The sequence below is a fragment of the Adiantum capillus-veneris genome, chromosome 1 (genome assembly GCF_014529385.1).
Source record: "Adiantum capillus-veneris isolate H3 chromosome 1, ASM1452938v2, whole genome shotgun sequence".
NCBI classification, from domain to species: domain Eukaryota; kingdom Viridiplantae; phylum Streptophyta; class Polypodiopsida; order Polypodiales; family Pteridaceae; genus Adiantum; species Adiantum capillus-veneris.
In genome coordinates this window covers 90,740,940-90,764,468 of record NC_140931.1, presented here as the reverse complement: position 1 = coordinate 90,764,468, position 23,529 = coordinate 90,740,940, and the positions used below count along the sequence as shown (strand labels likewise).

Genomic DNA, 23,529 nt, shown 5'->3' with positions numbered 1-23,529 from the left:
AGAGATATAGAGAGATAGATAGAGGGAGAGAGAAAGAGAGGGAGGGAAAGATAGAGGTAGAGAGGGAAAAAGAGGTAGAGAGGGAGAGGGAGAGAAAGAGAGAGAGAGAATAGAGAAAGAGAGAGATAGAGAGAAAGATAGAGAGATAGAGGGAGGGAAAGAGAGGTAGAGAGAAAGAGAGATAGATAGAGGGAGAGAGAAAGAGAGGTAGAGAGGGAGAGGGAGGGAAAGAGAGAGAGAATAAAGAAAGACAGAGGTAGAGAGAGGGAAAGAGAAGAGAGAGAGAGAGAGAGAGAGAGAGAGAGAGAGAGAGAGGGAGAGAAGGAGAGAAAGAGACGTGGAGATAGAGCAAAGCAGAAAGAGAGAGGTAGAGGGAGGGACAGAGAGAGAGAGGGGGAGGAAAAGAGAGGGATAGACAGAAAGAGAGCTAGAGAGAGATAGAGAGATAGAAGGAGGGAAAGAGAGAGAGAGAATAGAGAAAGAGAAAAACCGCAAGAAGAAACGGCAAAAACATAAGCCGTTTCTAAAATCCGTTCGCGTTTGTTTGCAGAAAAACACAAACCGACTTAGAAAATAGCTTGTGCGTTTGTCCAAACCATCCATAGTTGATTAAGTAACTTTAGGCAATGTCAAGAGCGCTTATGGCAAGCCGTAGACAAACCGCAAGAAGAAACGACAAACATACAAGCCATTTCTGAAGTCCGATCGCGTTTTTCTACAAAAAACGCAAACGGACTTCGGAAACGGCTTCAACACTTGCCCAAACTATCCATAGTTGATTAAGTAAGCTTTAGGCAAAGTCAAGAGTGCATATGGCAAGCCGTAGGCAAAATCGCCAAAAGAAACACCAAACACACATGCCGTTTCTGAAGTCAGGTTGCGTTTTTCTACGGAAAAACGCAAATGGACTTCGAAAACAGCTTCAACACTTGCCCAAACTATTCATAGTTGATTAGGTAAGCTTTAGGAAAAGTCAATAGCGTGTATTACAAGCCGTAGGCAAAACCGCAAGAAGAAATGTCAAATACACAAGCCGTTTCTAAAGTCCGTTTGTGTTTTTCTAAGAAAAACGCAAACGGACTTTGGAAACTGCTTCAACACTTGCACAAACCAACCATAGTTGATTAGGTAAGCTTTAGGCAAATTCAATAGTGTGTATGGCAAGCCGTAGGCAAAAACGCTAGAAGAAACATCAAATACATAAGACGTTTCTGACGTCCGTTTGCGTTTTTCTACGTAAAAACGCAAACGAACTTCGAAAACGGCTTCAACACTTGTCTAAACCATCCATAGTTGATTAGGTAAGCTTTAGGCAAAGTCAATAGCGCGTATGGCAAGCCGTAGGCAAAATCGCAAGAAGAAACACCAAACACACAAGCCGTTTCTGAAGTCCGTTTGCGTTTTTCCGTACGAACTTCGGAAACAGCTTCAACACTTGCCCAAACCATCCATAATTGATTAGGTAAGCTTTAGGCAAAAGTCAAAAGCATGTATGGCAAGCCGTAGACAAAATCGCAAGAAGAAACGCCAAACACACAAGCCGTTTTTTAAGTCCGGTTGCATTTTTCTACGGAAAAATGCAAACGGACTTCAGAAACGGCTTTAACACTTGCCCAAGCTATCCATAGTTGATTAGATAAACTTTAGGAAAAGTCAATAGCACGTATGGTAAGTTGTAGGCAAAACCGCAAGAAGAAACATCAAATACACAAGCCGTTTCTGAAGTCCGTTTGCGTTTTTCTATGAAAAAACGCAAATGGACTTCCGAAACGGTTTCAACACTTGTCCAACCATCCATAGTTGATTAAGTTAGCTTTATGCAAAGTCAATAGCACGTATGACAAGCCGTAGGCAAAATCGCAAACACCAACTACACTAGCCGTTTTCTGAAGTCCGTTTAAGTTTTTTTATGAAAAAATGCAAATGGACTTCGGAAACGGCTTCAACACTTGCCCAAACCATCCACAGTTGATTAATTAAACTTTAGGGAAATTCAAGAGAGTGTATGGCAAGCCGTAGGTAAAACCACATGAAGAAACGCCAAGTACATAAGCCATTTCTGAAGTCTGTTTGCATTTTTCTACGAAAAAACGCAAATGGACTTCCGAAATGGTTTCAACACTTGTCCAACCATCCATAGTTGATTAGGTAAGCTTTATGCAAAGTCAATAGCACGTATGACAAGACGTAGGCAAAATCGCAAACACCAACTACACAAGCCGTTTCTGAAGTCCGTTTAAGTTTTTTTATGAAAAAATGCAAATGGACTTCGGAAACGGTTTCAACACTTGCCCAAACCATCCATAGTTGATTAATTAAACTTTAGGGAAAGTCAAGAGAGTGTATGGCAAGCCGTAGGTAAAACCACATGAAGAAACGCCAAGTACATAAGCCGTTTCTGAAGTCTGTTTGCGTTTTTCTATGAAAAATTGCAAATGGACTTCCGAAAAGGTTTCAACACTTGTCCAACCATCCATAGTTGATTAGGTAAGCTTTATGCAAAGTCAATAGCACGTATGACAAGCCGTAGGCAAAACCGCAAGAAGAAACACCAAATAAACAAGCCGTTTCTGAAGTACGTTTGCGTTTTTCTACGGAAAAACGCAAACGGACTTCTAAAACAGCTTCAACACTTGCCCAAACCATCCATAGTTGATTAGGTAAGCTTTAGGAAAAGTCAATAGCGTGTATGGCAAGCCGTAGGCAAACGTGTAAGATGAAACGCCAAATACACAAGCCGTTTCTGAAGTGCGTTTAATTTTTTCTACAGAAGAACGCAATGGAGTTCGGAAACGGCTTGTGCACTTGCCCAAACCATCCATAGGTAATTAGGTAAGCTTTACACAAAGTCAAGAGTGCGTACGGCAAGCCGTAGACAAAACTGCAAGAAGAAACGTCAAATATACAAACCGTTTTTGAAGTCCGTTCGCATTATTTTACGGACCCACAAATATAGGCTTTGACCAATAAAGACATGATTATAACCCGGTGGTCCTGATCTCCGGAACCTCTAGACCGAGGTGTGCGGGGATTGGGCATCACTAGAGAATGTGAGGTAGTTTACACTGTCTATAGATACAAGGTTAAAGAGATTCTATGCTCCTTACAAATTTAGATTACTGTACTCCTTACTGTTAATTTATTATATCATCAACAAATCAATTATGGACAATAGGATGGTGTGTCCTTGTGCGCAATGCAAGCACCAGATCTTTCAAAAACAAAATATATGTGAATAGCACATACGCAACAACGGTCTCTTCCCTATAGAGAAACTACAAGACCTACGATTTCAATCTCATGTTCAGGAGGCAGTCGATCAACACCCACAAATAGATATTGTTACAACTTCATCACAAAGAAGACGAATGTCAAACAAACCACCACGAGTGGAGTCTATCCCACCAACACAGAATGCCACAATCCAAGAAGCTGAGATGGATCAAATGTTGGATGCCTTTTTTGATATGGATCCGGTTATTGAAAACCAAGGTGGAGAAAAAATTCAAAGAAACAATGTCGATCAACCTCAGTCATCATGTCCACACCGAGGACATGAGAGTGACGTTGATCCAGAAGGTGAGATGATGTGGACTCTTGCACGGACGCCGCTTCACAATGGTGCAAACATTTCAGCTCGTCGTACATCTTTGGCACTGCTTAATCTGCAGTCTATTTATGGATGGTCTTACACAAGTGTCACAGAGATTTTCAGGTAAATATACTATATACTTAGTATAGACACAAAATACAAACCAATAATTGTGGCTTTTGATGTGTTGATGTATTGACACGTTGCTCAATGAGCAAATTTTGCCGGAAGGCAATCACATGCCCCCTACCCGACCTGCTGCCAAAAAGCTTCTTACCAGCTTGGGCATGGATTATCATAAAATCCATGCATGTCCTAAGGATTGTATACTCTTTTGAAATGTATGCAGATCATGTACAGTATCCCAAGTGTGGATCAAATAGGTATAGGGAGGATACACAAGGCAAATCTGTCCCTGCAAAGGTTTTGAGACACTTTCCTATCATTCCAAGAACTAAGAGCATGTTCAGGGGCAAGTCTATAGCATCTTTGATGACATGGCATACCAACACTAGATCCATGGATGATATGATGTGGGTGCCTGGTGACTCTCGTGCATGGAAGCACATAGAAGAACAATGGCCTACATTTGCGAGAGAGCCTTGTTCACTCCGTTTTGGGTTAGCAATGGATGGAGTAAATCCATTTGGATTACGCAGTTCATCATGGAGCACATGACCTATTTTCTTGGTGAATTATAATCTTCCTCCATGGCCGGCTATTGAGAAGGGCCATCTGTTACTGTGACTCATTGTCCCAGGAAAGTAAAAGGCAAAGAACATGGACGTCTATCTGGCACCACTTAGAGAAGAGCTTCAAATATTGTGGACAATATTGATGTGGTTGACATGTCCCAACCGATTGGATGACAACATGCCCATGTGCAAGGCATTCTCATGTGGACCATGCACGATTGTCCAAATTTTGGTGAGTGTTCAGGTTAGTATCATGAAACCTTCACCTATATAGAAATCTTAGTCATCACTAATTGTGTCCTACTAATTTCGTTCTTTACTAGCTCCATGCTTGAGCTACTCTGGCAATCATGCATGTCCAAAATGTGGTCCTCAACTTGGCTTTCGATGCTCTGATTACCTAGGCAAGACAGTCTACAAAGAGCATGGTCAATTTTTGCCTGAAGGACATGAGCTACGTGGGAAAACATATGTAAACACGACATGCATCCACTGAAGGTGAGTGATTGGAAGAACATGTGGCTACAAAGTGGATATTTTAATCCACCTGGCATCAAGAGACTGTCTATTTTTCATGAACTCTTGTACTGGAGTGATTTGCTTATCAATCATCTGCTTGACCCAATGCACATTTTTAAGAATGTGGGAGAGATCATATGGAAGACAAGTACTGGGAAAAGGGAGAGCAAAGCTCAAAGAGATGATCTACAGGCTGTGGGTCGAACGCCAGAGATGTGGCCTTGACTTAAACCCAATGGAGCGTTTGCTATTCCAAAAGTTCCATGGGTTTTGAGTTGTACAGAGGAGCAAAAGTGAAGAAGACCATATCTTCTTCCAGACTCCTACAAGGTGCAGGCAATGTTTGAAAATGTCTTTCACTAGAGATGACAATCTTAGTGGTCTTAAGTTTCATGATTGGCACAAATTTTTACAGTTTATCTTACCAATTTCCATAAAAGATTGTCTGAAAGATGACATTAGATGTACAATTTATAGAATTAGTGAGCTAGTGCATTGGATCTCATAAAAGAGATAAGAAAAGACATGATAGATGCAGCTCTCTTAAATGCAATTGAAGCAGTGTGTATGGTGGAGAAGTATTTTCCAACTAACATTCTTACCATCCAAATGCATTTACTTGTGCATCCAAATTGGACAAGAAGATTTGGATGTACCAGAGGATTATCTGAGAGACAGACAGAAGGAAGAAGCGGGGGAAGAAGTGGAAGATGAACAAGATTTATTATCACAGATTTTGAGGATCACCAGGAAGAAATTCCGGGGGATCAGTTCCCTCAGAGGGGAGTTATGGGAGTCAAGTTCCACTATGAGGAAGTGCAGGAAGTTGAGTACCACCAGAATCAGGAATCAGATAAGTTTGCAGAATCAGAATTCAAATAAGAATGATTGTTGCAGAGTTTAAAGTCAAATTGAGGAGTCTGGAATTAGAACTGTTGCAAAACGTGGAAGTCAGAAAGCAGCCAAATTTCAAATCAAAGTTCTAGCAGATAAGCGCCATGGGGAGTCAAAAGAAGAAGAGGAAGAAATGCAAGGTATGCATGAGTCGGAAGCATGAAGTGGAGGATTGCCCATGTGCAGTTGATGAGTGTTTAGAGGGAGATGCATATAGGAAGTGGTGTATGGTGGATTTGTGTTCAAAACTTCAAAAATTTAGCCGAAGAATGAATAAAGCATTAGTTGATGGGACACAGGTAGCATTGGATAAGTTGGAAGATTTTGAGGATGACTTAGAGAGGGCATATGAGTGGTTGACTAATCATAAAGGAAAGAGGAGGACATCATGTTCCAGCAGGAAGGAGGTGAGAAAATTGTAGGAAGCATGTGAGAGATTGAGGGATGCATATGCGGCTAAGTTTGAAGATGAATTAAGTGATGATGATGACGGATGGGTTGGCTTGGAGACGGACATCCATCATGTGGGGATACAAAAGGTGGAGGAGAAGGATGTGCAAAAGGAGGTTGGCAAAGAGAGCCTAAAACTGCCCCTAGATACCCCTACCCTACCACTGGAGTGTGCTCATAGAGTGGAGACGGAATATCCATTGCTGAAAATGATGTCGGTGTTGTCACTTGTCAATGATATTTATTATTCAGAGGAGAAGCAAATCATACATATTGAGCATGTTGTTCACGGAAATAAAAGACCATTTGAAGAGGTGGATAATGTGAGGAATGGACAGGTGGATAGTCGGATGAACGGAGAGGTGATGGATCGAGAGAGGAATGAAGAGGAAGAGGTGATTGATTTATTTTTGGGTTCAATTGAGAATGTATGTAGGATTACAAATGAAGAGTCAAAGCAAGAAGAAGTTTCAAAAATCAGATATACTCAGGAGGAATTTGCAGTAACAACAATGAACAACTCAGTTTCGGAGGAATTGTCACCACGAAGATCCACTGATGTAAATATGCAGTTAGCAAATCTTGTAGAAATTGTATCCCAACAATGTACACGGGAGTTTTGATCAGAAAATCAATGGGTGGTAGCTCATCGAATGCAAGTGGGAAGTCGGAAAGAAGACCATGTGGAGGATCATCAATATCAGCAGGATAAAAGGCAGCAAGGTAAGGACGAGCAACATGAGGTCCGGGAACAGAGCCAGGCAGAAACCCTGGTTACCTCTATCCTACCACGGAAGTGTGTCCATGAAGCACAGGAGGATTATTCTTTTTTGACTGATCGAAGTGTCATGCTCATTGGGAATTCACATACATTTGAAGAGGACAGTTGTTGTCAGCAACAAATGGAGGATGTGCATGCTAATGCGGATATCATGGCAGAATTTTGTCATTTCAAGCGAACTTCAAAGCAAATGTCAAAAGAGGATGTCAAAAGAGCCAAGCAACAATTGCAGTAGCAAGGACCAGAAGATGACAGCAGCATAACGGAGGAGATTGAGGATGATGATATTCATATTGGAAGTTGGAGGTGGCATTCCATATTGTGGCCGTTTCATATAGATGGATATGAAGAGATATTGAGGGAAAATTTTCAGTTGTTTGATAAAGCAAGTCAAATTTTGGAAGATGCCAAATGTGATTCAGACTCAAATTCAGATTTCAATTCAGATTCAGTCTCATTTTTGGATTTGGATTCAACTACAATTTTGGATACAAAGACCAATTCATATGCAAATTTTAATGGAAGCCGTGGAAAGCTTGATGAAGAGGTATGACAATCAGTGTCACAAGGAGGATGACATCGATACTCAGTGGGGATTAACAACATCATTCTATTCTTGGAGTGGACAAAATCAGAACAAATATGAAGGAGGATAGGGCACTGTTGTATAAGGGACATGAAGAGGAGTATCCCAAGTGTCAGATTCATATTCCTAATGGAGCTGAATTTTATCATGGCAATTGTCAAGCCATTTGTCAATTTGGGAGTCAAGTAGATGATGTAAATGTGGAAGTAGAGAATGTTTAGTAGAATGTAGATTTAATGTCAAAGCAAATGGATTTTGGAGGAATTTTTTAGTGCATGGGGTCTTAGTAAGTGGAAGGCGGAGCTGAGTAGTGGCGTTTTGGAACCAGATCAGAATTTGGCAGGTGGAGTGGAATCGGAAGTGGAAAAGCATGCGGAAGTGGAGGTGGAAAAGCAAGCGGATCCGGATTTTGTGGCAGAAAAGGCTTTGGAGACAGATGTAGAAGGTGTTGCTGGGGAGCAGACTACTTGATCAAGGGATTATGGGTCCAGGTTAGCCTATGCTCTAGCCACCGGGCTGTGCCAGGTGTTAAGCCGAGGGAATTTTGGATGTTTTACCTTAGTGGAATTCGGAATATAAAATTTTGTAGTTTTGGGACTCCAAGGGATGTTCATGGGAAAGGGCGTTGCCCATTAGTATTCTCTAACTATGTAATTGTCAATCAATGTCTTTTTGGGAATATGAAGGCGGAAGTTATGGAAGAATTAGTCTGTTTCTATGTTCTGTTCCACTTCCATTCTGATTCCTGTGTTTGTCTGTTCTGAATGTCTTCGCCTACAACAAGTGGGTAGCGATTGCACGGGAGACGACGGACCATCCTGAGAAATTTCAGCAGCAAAGAGATGTAGCCAGAGCACGTTTGGAGTCTGCTGGATCATCACACCTTGGGAGTGGAGGCTACGACACTCTTCGATACGAGTTTGTAAGTATCATAAAAACGCTTTAAATAAATGGATGTATATGTATTATTTTCATATTTATTTATGGTTAAGTGTTTGTTTTTGCAGGAACTTGCTATGAAGCATTTTCCTACACGTCGAGAGGACAAGTATGGGTACAATCATGGGCTTGTGGCTCTCTTGACCCAGCTTCAAGAGGAGGGAGATGCCGTCAACTGGGAGGCCTTGCCTTGAGGGGCATAGACTTCATAGTTGTTTTTTGGTAGTTTTTATGTTATTCATGATTGTATATACTCTGACATTTACACTTATAGTTAGATATTGTTACTTCTTGCTATATGTTCATGGTCGATTAGCAACTGATATGGTTATGGTCATGTAAATCAAGTTATGGTTTTGGCTGGTTGCTGCAATGAGGTTTTTGTATGGTCATGATGTAGGGTTGACAAAAATTTGGTTATGGAATATCTTTTTTGTTGTGAATTTGTAATAAGATTATGGTATAAATGCTTATGGTTTTGATAGAGAAGTTGTTATGTTTATGGTTTTTCTTATGTGGTTTTGTAATGTTGAATTGGTACTTGATTCTTAGTTTTTGAATTTGCTCTTTAGAGAAAAACGCAATGGTGTAGTGCCCTAGATTTTGCACTCCTCTTTTGACCAGAGGGAGTTGGTTTATGCTACTTCAGTACATGTAGCAGCAACAACCAATCCTCTCTGCACATAAACTGGAGTGCAATTGCTTTTGCACTTCTCCTTTGGGCAGAGAGTGCTAGTTTATGCTGCTTCAGTACATGCGGCAGCATTCGGTAGTTCTCTCTGTCCAAAAATTGAAAAGGTGGAGTGCGGTTGCTTTTGCATTCCTCCTTTGGGCAGTGAGAGTTAGTTTGTGTTGCTGCAGTACATGTAGCAGTAGAGCAGCTAGTCCTCTCTGGCCAAAAAAATTTGCAGGTTTTATCATCGGTACCTGCATCGATATTGCCATCGTTATACACGTCATACTACGTGTCGGTAAATGCATCTAAATAGACGTCTGAACATACGTCTAAATAAGCGTTGGTACACGGTTTATATTTCCAGCGTGTATTTAGACACGTATACCGACGCCTAGCAAGACGCGTATACAGACAGTGCATATACCGACACAATGGTTCCGATCCTGATACTGGTGAATATACCGAGGTAGTTCACTTTAAAAACAACTTCATTTCCGTCGATATGCATGCCGGCATTCGCACGACGTGTTGTAGTGAAGGCCTTGACAAGCGCTTCCATCATACGAGTGCCCAATTGGAATTTAATTTTCCATGTGCATATTGATGCATCAAACTTTACTATTGGGTGTGTTCTAGCTCGACCAGAAGAACATAAATTGGACTAATCCATTAGCTTTCTAAGTCATCAATTAGATGATGCTAAGAGGATCTACACCACTAAGAGCGGGAAGGTTTAGTTATGATTTATGTAGTGAAGAAATTTCGCTACTACCTATTTGCCAACAAGTTTGTTTTCTATGTGGATCACCAAGCATTTTTGTATCTAGTGAATAAACCTTGTTCCATGGGAAGAATTACACGATGGTTGTTAATTCTCCTTGAGTTTGATTTTACCATTGTGGTGAGACCCGATAAAATACATGTCATGGCAGATCATTTGTCTCACATACCCAATGGTGAAGTCCCTATTGGCATCAATGATTAATTGCCCGATACTTTCCTATTCCTAGTCAAGACCATGCCTAAATGGAGTAAGAATATTGTGAACTTTTAGTTAATGAGGATGAGTATTTATACATATAGTATCAAAAATTAAATTCAATGTAATTTTTTGTCATAATCACTTGTCTAGGTTTAAAAATCAAGCAGTTCGACTAAGCTAGTTTGACCAAGCTATGCATTAGAGATCTTCTCTTAATACCACGGAGAATGCCTTCCTAATAATGAATGGTTACTTAGGTTCTTAATCCAATTTAGGCAACATTGTGTGAAATGTACTAGGGCTTTCTAGTGGGCTTCGTCCCTATTGATCTTTAGCTTAAGTATTATAAAGGGAGTTTACTAATTTGATGAGCCTGGGAAGGGTAACAGTGTTATATGACCCCCCAAAATGCTGAAAACGTACAAACAAAAAAAATCAAAGTGCCACAATTTAAAATCTTAAGCTGGAAGAGAAATCTCAGCTTGATTTGGTACTCCACTCACATGTATCGCCTATGGTAGTAGAGCCCTAGAGGTTCCTAGTGTGGGCGCTTTTCCTTGAAAAGCAAAACCCAAGGCATACAAAATAAGCACACACATCAAAATTGAATCACTGTGAAAAGACTTTATGGGGTCAAAGAAAAGTAAATAAGTCACGTGATGATTTCATGAGAATTCATTTTATCCTAGCTTAACTACGAGGTCTTCTAGGTATAGCCTCTAGTCAACCCTCGGACATGAAATACTTGGCTCTCGCGATTAAACAACTTAATTGACAAGAGAAAATTGAGAAGCTTACCCATGGTATTAATAGTTGATCTTTAGTGCCTTTCGACCGTTAAATTAGCGACCCCATACTTGTTTAATTTTCTACCTTTACAATTGTTTATGCGTTTGATTATATTGTAATTTAATGTTTATTGCTGACAAATGCTTTAAATTTTTGTTACCAATCAAATTGTCTACCGACAACTGCATATGCTTTTTAATTGTATATGAGAATGCAATTACTGTGCCAATGTTGTTTGATTTTGCAGTGACTGAAGAAGGCTAAGGACATTCATCTCAAATTCTCTTCCACCTCGATGAACAAGCTTTAACTCAATAGCTTTCAAGGACGGAATCTACATCAGGAAGGGGGGCATGTTAACCCTCAGGCACATTCCTATCACCTAAGACGGACGTCGTATTATTTATTTGGTAGAGTCACGTATCATGCTTGTCGGTCCAATAGGAAAAGGGTAAGAGTGATTGCCGATGATAGGCGCACTCTAACTGGAACATTCAAGGGATTAGTTGGCTAAGCGTGGGTGCCCAAGTGTGAATGGGCCATCTTTGAGCTTACTAGTTTAAGCTAGTTGTGTGCATGGAGCCATTTGTGGCTCACACACAGTGTATCAACAAGTCCCTTGCATTGACACGTGCGACAGACGTGCACATCAAATATCACCAAATGTTGAAAAGATTGTTAGGTTTGCAAATTATTTTTCATCCACTGCCACAAGTGTGCAATCATTCACAAGTCTAAGGGACATATCAACGGAATGATGTTAGCATTGTATGGCACACATAATTCATATGCACACTATGTAGACCAAGAAGGGAAACCATACAAAAATGATCGACCAGTGTTTGAAGGCCCACATACCAGCTTATAAAAGTGTTCCCAGTAATAGATTAAGAAGGATGGTTCATTTCAGAGGATAGAATCTATTATACCACATCCTCTCTAGAGATAAATGGCATTACATGAGTGAACCCAAATAAATATTTAGATCCAAAATCTACTTCATCAAAAATAAAGATTCGACGTTGTGAAAAAATGAGCATATACTTTGACCAAAACAGCTCTAGATATAGATGTAAGTCTAAAATCATGATGCCTTGGGTCCTAAAACCGTAGAAGCTCATATCATAGGTGACCCATGGGATAGAAAATATCAGGGCATAGATGATGATATCTATAGCTTGACTTGGGGAATCATATGTCATGTTTTATGGAGGTACATAGGAAACTATGCAGAAGGTTTACAAATGCCAAATATCAATTGTGCTACCCACAATGTGCCTTCACAGTCTCAAAAGGTGAGATCAAATCAGAGTCAAATAGTCTTGAGCCCAACTCATGGAGAAAGATTTAGTGATCACCCTAGGAAGGGAGGGGATGCAAATCCATCAAAATCATCTCTAGTGCAACAAAATGCAACATCAGAAAGAAGTCCTAGAACTTCTAGCCAGCATCCCTCTTCAAAGAAAAAACCATTGAAAGATCATAGGGTTGTTGGAAGTTCCCAATTGACCCAGATTCCATCAAAATCTGCAGAGACAAATGCTTCTATGAAGATCATCAAGGACAAAAGTTTTAGTTTATCTCCACAAATCAATGTCAAAAGCCGAGCAACCCAATAGTGTTCAAGCAGTTACATGTGGCCAAGCTCACATATGCATATTGAGATGCAATGACCTTGTACAAACCCCTATAGATGCTCCGTTTGAAATAAAAGACTATCTGATGATACTCCAAAGTCTCAAATTGCCAGAGCATGTGATAGATAATTCAAAATCAATGGAAGCTAAAGTCCAAGAGGCTACACAAACGTCACCACCAAAATCTCCTCGGAAGGGATACATCTTGTCAAAAAGTACAGTGGATCTTTTGAGATCAAAGGTCACTCAGATGTAGGTAGACGATGCTCAACCATTGCAAGCAAAAAGTGCAGTATTGTAGCTAAGGGAGACAACATCAACTAAAGCAAGTGGTCAAAATAAGGATATCACCACAGCTAGACCAGTCAATTCTGAATAAAATCCTGATAACATCAAAGTGAAACATTACTGGTGAAAACAAAGAGAAGTTGTCAAGTGAAATAAAGGTAGATTCTGAACTAGACAAGAACCTCATGTCTTTTTGCAATTGGGAAAAATGTGGCCAACCACAACTAGAAGATGATCTTGAATTCATTAGCATACTTAGAGATGAACGAGCAGAATGTTGGGGAATCATTTCCACCACCATTTAAATAGGTTCATAGATCATCATATCTCAGTATCACGTGATCACAGAAACGGATATACCAGACAACACAATAATGGGAATGCCAATGGCCTAGAAGGTTTTAGAAATACAGAGTGCAAACAAGATGCAGTCTTCAAAGACAAATAAAAATGAAGACCAAGACTGGTCACCCGCAAAGTATAGCACAAAATCCTCCAAGCAGAGTTAAAATGGAGAATGATGCAAAAGTTATTGAATATGAATCATCTCCATTGAATAGAACCTCATAAGAACATAAAGCAGATCAAGCAATAGAAAGTGTAGATCAAGCAAAGCAAAGAGCAACCATGAAAGCTATTGAGGAGAGAATGTCACCAAAGCTAGAAGTAAGGAAGAACGAGGTTTCAAAAAATTAGAAAGAAATAAGAAGTCCAAATATCAATCACTCATTGCCAACTGAATCAGCCGATGTAAGTTAGATTGGAAAACAGAGTCTCAAGCCACTCTCCATGGCAACACAGCTAGATTAAGATGAGACCATGTCAAATTAGGACAAAAATCTTCAATAAAACCATCAATGAGAATAGCTATAGTCCTCATTAGTGAAAATGGAGCAAGTGTCAGTTGCAATTCTCTATTGGATAGAGAAGCAAAGTGCACTATGGTTGCAAATAGCGTCCAAAGGATCCTCCAGATTGCAGCAAGCAAAAAGGATAGACAAGCAATGCGAGGTATGCATACAAGTCAAGAAGAAATGGTTGTTATTCCTAGCATCGAAAAGCATAGCAGGTAAAGTTTCAAATAAATCCTTCAAAAGAAATTCTGGTTGATGTTATTCTTGGACATCAGTAGTTAGACCAACACAAGGCCTACAAAGAAGATACAATGTTGATACTCTCTTTTCCAAGAAGTAAAATCACTAATTACAGGTATCATTAATGCTAGATTTAGAGTTGCAAAATCCACAAGAATTAAAGACAAATCTTGAAGACAAAGGTAAAGATAAATTGGACCTTCCACCAACTAACATGAAAGGTGTGACATCATATGCCTCTACATCAAAGAACCCTCATGGATCAGCTTCTTCAATCAAATCAGGCTCTCAAAACTTTAAGTCAATTGTTGACCCAATTGAAACCTCTAAGGAGACACCCAAAAAATGAAAGCCCAAGTACTCAAGAAAGGAGAATATAGTCAAGCAAGTGTTTGTTATGAGCAATTTAGTCAAAGTCAATGATCCAATTTGGATTGAAGATGGAAAATCAACACAGAAAGACAAAAACATGGGATGGATAGCATCACAATGGAGCTTAAAAGAACAGGAGTACTATAGAGTAACAAACATCTATGGGTACCAAAACCGCATGTAAGGGTATATGAAGTAAAATCAAGTCCTTCCCAAGAAAGAAGTCCCACTAGGTATCAACCTCAAAAATATCCTAGGATGCCTAAGAAGCAGGTCTACAACATAATGACATTAGATGCTAGAGTCTACCACAACTCTCAAGAGGATATAAAACAAAGATAAATTACAACGTATCTTCCTATTGCACAAGGATTCTACACAGGCTATATGAAGATTTATCAACCAGTCAACAAAAAACCAACTGAAATTGAGAAAAACATGCATGAAGATCTCAAGAGTTCAACAAGACATAGAGATAAGAGAAGTCAACAAAGGAGTTACAAAGGTCATCAAGAGATTTGGATTTCTAAGTCTTCCAATGCTCCAAGCCAAAAGCCAGCTGTCGACAGTCAACAAAGGCCTACAACAACATCAAACACTCCTATCAAACAAGCCTAATTGGAGAACCAAACAAACAATGTTCATTGTTAAAGAAGGACAACTCAACCAGCAAAGCTGCAGATTCAAAGAAGATAAAATAGGTAGGCAAAAGAAACCTTCATTGCCAACTTGGTCCTTCAATAATCTTCTTTTTGAGGATTCAAACTTACTTTTACTTGAACAAATGTTTGTAGTAAGCTCAAGAATGTGACAAGTCAAGTTGTTAATGTGCAAAAAACACCCTTTGGCATAGTCAGAGTTGGGCTGTTGAGCCAAAAAATGAGCAAAGCATTAGTCCCAAAGATTCAAGCTATATTAAACTATGTGCTAAGAGTCATAGTAATTAGGCTTACGCTCAAGTTGGACGAGTTGAGTATATCTAAGTTGTGTTGCTCATGCTGGATGAGATGAGATAAGAGTCAAACACTACAAGAGGTTGTGTGCTCTTGTGACGCTGTTAGTGACGGAAATACACTGGGTTTTTATAACCCCCGGCGTCGCTAAAACCGTCGCTACGAGCGTCGGTACGAGAGCGTCGCTATAAGCGTCGCAATATAGAGACGCTCATAGCGACGCTTATAGCGACGTTTACACTGAAGACTATAGCGACGCTCATAGCGACGCTACAGAGCCATAAATAGCGACGGTTATAGCGACGCCCGAGAGATTTTTTTTTTGGTGGCAGGGCATTCACCCATCAACCATATTGTACTTGATTCACTTTTTAAAAAAAGTGCAAGGGTAGATAATAGACCCAAAATAGTCACCCACAAGACGCATTGTTTGCAAAATTGACAATTGTACACATCATAGGCAAAATGAATTGATTGGCAAATGTAATAATGACAATTGTACAACATCATAGGCATAAAGAATTGATTGGCAAAAGGAACTGCGGTGACAAATGTAATAATATACATGGTTCAAAAAGATGTATAAAATCCGTCTCATGATACATAAGCTATGAGAAACCCTAAACTAATGCTATGTAGCTACGGCTAAACTGACGTCGTCTAGTCAGACGTCTCATCGCGTCCAAGCGGCGTATCTGTCGGATTCTGCAAAAAAAAGACAATAAGACAGCTTTCAGTAAGTATAAACATATAATGACATTTATAAAACAATACAAAAAATAAAAAAGAGTAAACCCTAATACTAACCATGCCGCTGCGAGAACTGAGAATGTCCATCAGGGCATTTAAGCCCTTCCTGCCTGCGTACTCGCGCTCGTACGGTGTGGGATCACGTCCTGTCATCGACCACTGTCAAAACATACAAAGATTTCATTATGTTAGAATTAAAAAACTCATAAACCCTAAACTATCGAACATAAAGAGCAATGTGAAAACACTTACAAAATCGGCCTCAAATGATGCCCATCCACCGCTCCCCAAGTGGTGCGAGCTCCCTGCCTCTACTCGCGCTCTGGCTGCATCCTTTTGTTGCTTCCACTTGTCGGGATTCTCGCGCGCTGCTTTCTTCGCATTCTTCCAATCTTCTTTGGCCAGCCAATCTGGCTTGTTCCACCCATTCTTGATTGCTTTTTGCACTTCGGAACGCTTGTGTTTGCAGTATTCGCGCATTCGAATCTTCATCAGGTCTTCATTGAAGCGTTGATCCCGTGTTGGAACGAGAAACTCATCATGAAGTATGCTGATGACTCTGTTTTTTAAATCACTTGGTACTTCACTCCATTTGTTTAGTATGTAGTGTCTAAACAGCTGAGAGCAAAGACCACGCATGCGCGAGATCACCTTCTTGTCGTCATCATCCATGATGATGCCGCGGCTGAAGTCGATGGAGTAAGACAAGCCCTCTGGCCGGTGACGCGTGAACCTGGGTGTCCCGGCAGGGGTCTCTAGCGGGGTGTCGATGGGGGTACGGACGTCAGGTGTCTCCACCGGCGTCTGGGCCCCGAAGCGAGGAGTGTCGAGTGGGGTGGCTCCTTGCGGAGTAGGTAGAGGTGTGTAGCTTCTAGGAACAGTCAGCCGTGCAAAACCTGGCGTAGATGGCGATGCTGTGGCTGGTGTGAGGGCGGGCAAAGAAGGGGAGGGTAAAGAGCCTCGTCGAACACGAGGCGGTGTGGAGGCATCGGTGACGGAATCCCCACAACAACCGCCACCGCCACCACTAGAGCGCCGGTGTCTAGACGAGTGTGAAGCTCGTCTCGTCGACGCCGAAGCTTCGGAGCGCGCCGAATGCTCCGAAAGAGAGGGAGATGCGGATGGAGTAGGAACGCGCGATGATGCGCCAGAGCGATGACGCTCCACGTACCATTGTCTCTGCTGCGGTGACAAAGAAGAAAGAAACTCCTCATCATCCATACCTGCATTAAACACACGAATATTTAAACTTAATATTGAATGAATAGAGTAGACAATGACGCAAAGACCATTAAATACAGTGACGTAATGACGCATATAAATACAATGACGCAATGAATTGAGTGATAGAAGAGGCAAGTTGAAAACTCAGAATTTTCAATCAAAAGATGTGAGCGCGAGTAGAAAAGAGCGTTATACACCATGGAAGGTACTTAGAGAGCCAGAGCTTTTACAACACGGAGCAAAATTGTTCAAATACAATATTTGTGGCTTTAAGAGATCTCTCTCTTATCCTCGCATAACTCAGCATAACTTCCTATATCTATATAGAGCTCTCCGTTTAAACACATATCCTCTGTTTTATTTTGTAGCTCCTCTGCATGCACCCCATATAGAGTAGTAGCATCTTGATGCTCGTTTGGCACCACCGCAGCGGCTTCTGATTGAGCATCTTCTCTGATCTCCTCCATTGATGCCGTTGTGATTGGCACATGGTAGCCTTCATACGTCCTTGCACTACGAGGGGCTACCTCTATGACGTACCACCAGTTTGATGTAGACTTTGTAGGATGAAATATTACCTGCCAGAGCCACATAACTTACATGAGAGCTTTCAAGCACATAACTTGTAAAAGGGGGATGTTAACTATTTACATACTTACTTGTTCACAATGCTCGAGTAGTACGAAAGTGTCTCTTCGGTCAGTCCATTTCTTAGTAGAATCCACCTCAAGAAAACCAGACTCTCCTCTACGCACAGTAGCATTGCGACCCTCCATGATTATCTTGAACCATTGCACGTCGAACAAGTCGACAAAAAATCCTCTGTAATTGATCCTCAAAATCTCTTGCAGCGTGCCGAAGTAAGTGAGTTCCGCCACCACAGGATCTGCATCAGAGAAACGTCGTCGACTAGACTGTTCAAATTTTGCCATGATTCCACAATCTTGAGTAAAACGCTTTTTGTCGATTCGTTCCACCCTAAAATGTCGACCTTTACACCATGCTGCTGTGTATGACTTATACTACAACGAACAAAGATTATGAGTGGCCGTTCAAACGTTTATAAATAAAGTCACTTGCTAGTCGTACATTGCAAACTTACCTTGGTCGCGCAACCGCGAGAGTACTCCCACCCTTCCTCAGTCACTTTGTCACCGCATTGTTGTGCGCTTTTCAATTGGTTGTGCAACCATCTTAAGCTCATGAAGGTTGGTAGGCTCTCCAGAACCGCTGGATAGTGCATCGGTGGTCGTCTTCCCCATCTCCACTCGATTTGTGCCCTTTGTCGCTCTTGCTTTGCATCCTCATATTGTGAAATCCACTTTTGCATCACTGGATTGTGAAGCATGCAAAATCGGTTGATTTTAGCCTCTAGATCTTCCGTCATCTTCTTCTCAACACCGAGATTGCACATGACAATCCCAGATATGCGCTCATCATCTATGGTTTGCCATAGCGTGTCCCGGGATTTATCAAATCCATCTAGCCACTCTCCAATGTACACTAGGGACTCTGATACCAACCAACCTTCTGCCATGCTACCCTCCGGACGTGCCTTTTGACGCACATATCCCTTAAGCGTTTTCATGAAACGTTCTAAGAAGAACATCCATCTCGAATGAGCTGTGCCAGCTATTTCCACCTCATCAACTATGTGAACAAGAAGATGCACCTGAATGGTTAGCATTGTAGTAGGAAAATGTTTCTCAAACATGCACACAACCTCCGCAGCATTTAGTTTGGCGAATGGTATGGAGTCTACGTTGATCTCCTTTTGTGAGATCCATTGCACCAGCTTTGCAAGTTTGTAGATTGTGTTACGGATGTCGAGAGACAAACATCCCTCAATGGCAACCGGTAAAATAAACTGTAAAGTATGTGCAGCAATGATATTAAAGTCCACATTTTATGCAATGATATTAAAGTCCACTATGAACGTACCTGACACATTTTATGCCAATCGTGTGACTTCAAACCGGTAAGCTTTCCTTCTTTAGTAAAACACGTTCGGAGCGAGTGCATTACGCCAGTGGGGGTCCGCAAAGGTCGAATGGTTTCTTTTACTTTGCGTTCTTGGGCTCCTGTGAAAATCCATGGTGCTTTAGGGAGTTTTATCGATCCATCAGACGCTGTTTGCAGCCAATATTGCTCCATACGATCCACATTTCTAAGGTCAACTCTGGCTCCCAAAGTATCTTTCTTGCCGGTCAGATGGTCCCATAGTAGATTACCCACATTCTTGAATATGTGCATTGGATCGAGCAAGTGATTGATCATGAGTCGGGGCCAGTATGGTAACTCGTACCATAGAGATAGTCTCTTCATCCCTGGAGGCAATCCGTCATCGCACATCTCCTTCTGCTCTAACCATGCTTGTGCAGACATCCTTGGTGGCTCTCTTCCCAAAAAGCCGTCGCGTAACACATGATTCTCTGGAAGATACGCTTGATGACCTTCGTAGATTTGCTTCTTCAGTGAGGGTGCCCTATGTGCATTCAGTCTAGGTCCACATGTGACACATGCTCTGTATCCACTTGTTTGAAGCCCTACATGTATACACATGATAACAGATCAACTATGGGAAAAAACAAGATTTACAGTGTCTGAGTGAGGAGTGTCAATAGATCACCTGAGCATTCTGTTAGCCCGGGATAGTCATGCATGGTCCACATTAGAATGCCTCTGATCAAAGCATTCCGTCGTCCTGTGTGTCGGCTCATATCCACCACCTCTATGCCAATCCACAATTGTTGTAGCTCTTCCAATAGTGGACGAAGATACACATCCATATTCCCCACTTTATATCGCCCTGGCACAATCAAGCTTAGCCATAGGTGCCCCTTCTTCGTAGTCAACCACGGGGGAATGTTGTAGTTGACAATGACAACGGGCCATACACTGTAAGATGTTGATCTTTGACCAAATGGATTTACGCCATCCATAGCCAGGCCTAAGCGCAAATTTTGAGCTTCCCTGGCAAAATTCGACCATGTTCCATCTATATGTTTCCACGCTACGCAATCTGCAGGAATTCGTAGCACACCATCCGAAGATTTATTCTCCTCATGCCATGATGCTAGGGCGGCCATGGACCTACATTCGAAGAAATGCTTGATGCGAGGAAGCAGAGGGAAATGTCGCAAAACCTTTTGTGGAATTTTTGTCCTGTGGAGATCTACTCGATATCTTTCGGACACTTCTCCATGTCTATGTATTCCCCTCTGAAAAGAATGCAATCATTAGGACAAGCGTGGATAGAATTGTAATCCATCGCCAAGTTTCGCAAAATCTTTCTTGCTTCATCTCGGGAATCTGGCATCACATTGTCAGCTGGTAGTATGTGCTCTTTCAGCAATCTACACAACATAAAAATATGATACAGTCGTGTAAAAATCTATCAGATCATTATACATTTAGAGTTTTATTAAAGTAAACTAATTGTAATAGATCACCTGAAAAGCACTGTGACGCTAGTGTCACTCCATCCAAACTTTGCCTACATGTTGAGAAGAACCAGGAGTGCTTTCAATCTAGACATACGTGCTCCATTATACAATGGCATATCCGCTTCACTTTTCATATCATCATAGATAAGCCTTTCTGAATCCATGATCGTCTCGATCATTTCATCAATCTCGGGCTCAAACATTGCCTCGTTGGGAATGTGCTCTGCATGATCATCGCCTGAGCTGTCAGAGGCTACATCTTGTGGCCTCACATATGCTGCTTGACCAAAGCCTGCGAACACGTCTATTGGGTTGCAAGATTGCTGCTTGTTGGCCAGCGTCAGAGTCCGACGAGTTATAATTGGCAACAACTCGATCTATAATAGATGGATCAAACTCGCCAAATTCGTGAACGTGCTGCAAAGAAACACGTCTTGTCCGTCGCACAGCATGCTTGCATTGATTACAAGGACATAAGACCCTCGTTGAGAGATAGGTGTTTCGGTTGGACGGTCCCACATCCTCGGCACTACTCATAATGAGGATAAAAAACTTATAACCTGGACAACAAATTTAATATTCTATTGGCATTCTTCGTCTTATCTCTCTCTCTCTCTCTCTCTCTCTCTCTCTACCTCACATTCTCTAGTCATGTCCAATCCCCGCACACCTCGGTCTAGAGGTGCACGGAGATCAGAAGCACTGGGTTATAATCTCGTCTTTATTGGTCAATACCTATATTTGTGGGTACAAGAAATCTACACACCCACGTCTACATGATACTGCATGTAGTGGATAAAACCCCTTTGCCTCTTCTCTAGCTGTAGCACTTCACAGCATCTTAACATCTTTTCACAGTAGATCTTTTCACTGTTCGTCTAACTCTAAACCCTAAACCGTAAGTAATTCTTGCGTGGACTCGATCTAACGTAAATAAGCATAAATCTAAATAAACGTAAATCTAACTAAAAATAAACCTAAATCTAATTTAACGTAAGTCTATATCTAACCTAATCTTTAACGTCTTTTGGGATAGTTTCCTACGACGTTAAAACTCTCTTCTTCTTGTGTGTGTGTGTGTGTGTGTGTGGGTAAACCTAAATAAACCTAAGTCTAATCTAATATAACATAAATCTAAATCTAACGTAAATTATGTTATATTAAAAACAAAGAACTAAACTAACAGGGATTATAAGAACCTTAAAACTGATTTAACACATAATTTTTCACATAACTCGGCAAGAGTTGGCATTCTCATCACTAAAGATGTGAGAGTTAACTTCCGGCGGTGATGCTGCCTCATCTCCATCCACATCTGACGACAGCAATTGGCCCTTTAGACCGTTCTTACTCTTGTTACTAACTTTGAAGTTGCTGTTGAATGACTAGAGGTTGTCTAGATAGTCATTGTGTCGGGGATGTAGTGACTCTTGCCGCCCTGAAGATCCACCTTCTTCCCTATCTTCTGAAGACATTTCACCAGTACTTTTGGATCGACGGAGCCCACCATGAGTGAAGGCAGCAATACCCTATATTCCATTGAGGGCTTTCTTCACCCGCTTCATGCAGGCATCACAGTCTATGGAGACCTAAATCTAATATAATATAACGTAAATCTAAATCTAGCGTAAATAAACGTAAATCTAGTTAAAAATAAACCTAAATCTAATTTAATGTAAGTCTACATATAACCTAATCTTTAACGTCTTTTAAGATAGTTTCCTACGACGTTATAACTCTCTTCTTCTTGTGTGTGTGCGCGTGTGTGGATGTGTGTGCCAATAAAAAGAGATAAATGGTATAACCTTTCTATCACCCATGCCAAGTATGATAGATTGATTATGCCATTTCCCTCTTTAATAATAGGTCTTGAGTTCAACTCCTCGTCGGCTAGATCTTTAGGTCTTTTAATTTTAATTAGTTTCCTACGACGTTAAATTAGTTTCTCTCTCTTTCTCTCTCAATGTGTGTGCGTTTTTTTGGATCGTATGCATGTTTTCTCTCTCTTTTCCTCTCTCAATGTGTGCGTTTTTTGTTTATGCATGTTCTCTCTCTCTTTTCCTCTCTCAATGCGTGCGTTTTTTTGTTTATGCATGCTCTCTCTCTCTTTTCCTCTCTCAATGTGTGTGTGCATTCTTTGTTTATGTATGTGTGTGTGCGTTTTTGTTTGTACTCTCTCTCTCTCTCTCTCTCTCTCTCTCTCAAAAACACTATGTGTGTGTGTGTGTATGTGTGTGTGTGAGAGAGAGAGAGAGGGAGAGAGGGAGAGAGAAAGAGGGGAAGGGAACATGAGAATGAGGAGAGGGAAGGAGCATACCTGGCTCTCCTTCCTCTCCTCGTGTGTGTGTGTGTGTGTGTGTGGAGAAGAGAGAGAGAGAGAGAGAGAGAGAGAGAGAGAGAGAGAGAGAGAGGGAGAGCGTTACCTGCTCCTTGCTTGAGGGTGCCGAAAAACTCAGATCTGAGATCTGAGTTTTTGGGCGTGCTCGGTTATTTTTTTAGCCCAGCCGGCGTCGCTATGAGCGTCGCAAATTTCTTTGTAAATTTGCGACGCTCATAGCGACGCCGGGATTTTTTTTTTTGAGCGTCGCTGTGTGAGCGTCGCTAATATGAATAGCCTCTTGTAGTGAAAGTCTATTAACTTAATCATGGTGGAGTGACGTAGAGTTCAACACTCACACACAGTGCACACTAAGATGAGAGCATAGATCCCCAACAACAAAAACCCTTCCTAAAGGGGTTCCATCTAGTAAAGCCACAACATATGATTATATAGCTACACCTAAAGGGGTTCCATCTAGTAAAGCCACGACATATGCTTATATAGCTACACCTTCTTTTTGAAGAGCCTCTCAAACATCTTTC

General features: G+C 41.2%; 1 pseudogene; it reads left to right on the top strand.

Annotated features, from left to right (window-relative positions):
- Window positions 1-6,362: 6,362 nt before the first annotated feature.
- On the top strand, window positions 6,363-7,715 carry LOC147465172 (uncharacterized; annotated as a pseudogene).
- The last annotated feature ends 15,814 nt before the right edge of the window (window positions 7,716-23,529 follow it).